This window comes from Centroberyx affinis, unplaced genomic scaffold (genome assembly GCF_046629955.1).
Source record: "Centroberyx affinis isolate AG114_WGS23_722 - 3 ecotype Tasmania unplaced genomic scaffold, CSIRO-AGI_Caff_v1 ptg004837l_1, whole genome shotgun sequence".
NCBI classification, from domain to species: domain Eukaryota; kingdom Metazoa; phylum Chordata; class Actinopteri; order Beryciformes; family Berycidae; genus Centroberyx; species Centroberyx affinis.
The window spans coordinates 20001-22500 of NW_027282362.1; the positions used below are offsets into that span (position 1 = coordinate 20001).

Below are 2500 nucleotides of genomic sequence, written 5' to 3' on the forward strand. Positions count from 1 at the left end.
TTCAACACCGTCTGAAAAACTGTCATCAGGACAAGACGACTGATGGAGTTAAATTTTGAATATTTAATATTGAAGTTATTGAAGTTTGAGTCATTTGAAGCCATTTATTTAGCAAATACTAATGATTTCAAGTAATGAAGTAATGATGACCAGTTTCGCACAATATCACTACTTAAAAAGGATTTCTTTTTTGCCATCCTTGCCCACAGGCTCATCACCTTCATGATGAAGAACAACTACATCGACTCTTCTGTCCAGAAGGGAGGCAGACCAGATTCCTCAGGTGCACTGAGCACACCAGCATCAGCCAGCTGATAAAAGAGGCTAAGATCAATCACAGTTGTCTGGCTGGATTTAGCCAACGCATAAGGCTCCATTCCTCATCCCCCCCCATCTTTGAAGCCCTGAGGTTCTATCACATTCCTGAGCACAGCCAAAGGCTAGCAGCAGTTACTACAGCAACATCAACCTCAGGTTCTCCGCCAACAACACCACCACATCATGACAGGCCCTGGAAAGGGGATAGTCACAGGATGCACTATCTCCGTGATTTTGTTTGAGATGGGGATGAACCTGATCATCAAGGCTACAGACAAAGCCACAAGAACAGAGGGAGGAATCCGGCAACCCCCGAGCAGAGGATTCATGGACGACCTCACCATCACTACTACAATCCATGTGGAGGCACAATGGATCTTAGCCGCACTGGAGGAAACAGCAGGATGGGCCAGGATGACATTCAAGCTGTGGAAATCAAGAAGCCTGGTGATATGGAGAGGCAAGGTAACTGACAGGTTTACCTTCCCAATCCAGAAAGAGGAAATCCCAGCTATCAGTAGCAACCCCATCAAGCGCCAGGGCAAGCGGTAGGACGAGACCCTGAAGACCCACCTCAACATCAAACGCTTGCTGAGCCAGCTCAAGGAAAACCTCCACAAGATCGATAAGACACGGCTTCCTGGCAAATTCAAAGCTTGGATGTACCGACACGGAGTCTCCCGAGAATAGCCTGGCCCCTAACCCTGTATGAGGTCACATCATCAACAGCAGAGGCACTAGAGAGAGCTGCAAACCGACACCTATGCAGATGGCTGTACAGCAGGACATCAATGCTACAGCTACCAATCACATCGCTGGTAGAAGAGTTTAAAGTAGCAAAATCCAGGCTGGTGACCCTCCAGCACTCCAACGATCTGAAAATCAGGGCTGCAACATCGAGGTCAGAACTGGGAGGAAATGGGTGGCCTCCGAGGCGGTGGAGCAGGCAGAGAGCAGACTGCAGCATGCTGACATCGTGGGAAACGTCTGCCAAGGAAGGGACTCGGAACAACAAAGACCATAAGATGGGCCAAAGCAAACACCTCTGAAAGGACATGAGATCCGCAAAATGGAGGAGGAGCAGAGAAAGGCGAAAGCAGTGGGGTTGGGAGCCCAGGGAGCCTGGACAAGGTGGGAAACGTCCGCCTTTCTCATGGAGCGAGCTCTGGAGAATGGAACCCGCCAGAATACAGTTCCTCCTTCGATCCGTCTGTGACGTGCGCCCATCCCCTACCAACTTGCATCGTTGGGGCCTCACTGAGAACCCAAACTGCCCAATCTGTGAGAAACCTGGCACCATGGAACATGTCCTAACATCCTGCACGGTTGCTCTCGCACAGGGTCGCTTCAGATGGAGGCATGATCAAGTCCTCAGAGAGTTAGCCACCATCCTGGAGGATGTGAGGTGGAAGATGAGGACTCCTGCCAGAGGCTACCACATCAACTTCGTCAGACCAGGGAAAGTCGGAGCAGCAAGACCAAGGAAAGGAAACATCCTGGAGCAGGCCAGCACATGGGAGATGGGAGTGGACTTGGATAGACGTCTGGATCACCATCACCACTCTCTGTCCGGACATAATTATCTGGGCCCAGTGGGAAAGAAAGCTCCTGATGGTTGAGCTCACCGTCCCCTGGGAGGAGAGATGCGAGGAGGCCTACCAGCGCAAGCTGGCAAAGTATTCAAGCCTGGCAGATGAGGTCTGAGCAAAGGGATGGAGTGTCTGGGTCTGCTCAGTGGAAGTCCCAGCCCAATCAATTTCAAGACTGCTTGCCATCTTGGGCATCAACGGAGGGAAGAGGAGATCGGCGTGTAGCGCTACTGAGCAAGCGCTGCGGAGAAAGCATCCTGCTGGTTATGGTGGAACAGATCTGCACCGAGGTTCCAGGATAAGAGTCGAAACGAACAAGGAGAGGTGGACCTGGCTGACGACGCCTGTGGATAAGCAATCAACCATCGATTGTATCAGGTACTGTATTTAAAGGATGAATCACTTCAAAACTTCAGGAGAATTGACAGAATTCAGGAGTGAAACTCGTCTCAGGGACTTGAACTGTAAAACAGTGTTTCAGTCTGCAGCTTCACAAACCTCCAGCTGTTACTGCCTTGAAGCCTGAAAAGAAAATCATTAAATGAAAACATTAAATCAGACTTGACTTTCATTTGGACTGCAGGAAGAATCAG

General features: G+C 50.1%; 1 protein-coding gene across 1 annotated transcript in view; it reads right to left on the bottom strand.

Moving 5' to 3' along the window:
- Positions 1-2500, bottom strand: part of bnipl (BCL2 interacting protein like) — a 19752-nt gene that overhangs the window by 12213 nt on the left and 5039 nt on the right. The window lies entirely within an intron of this gene.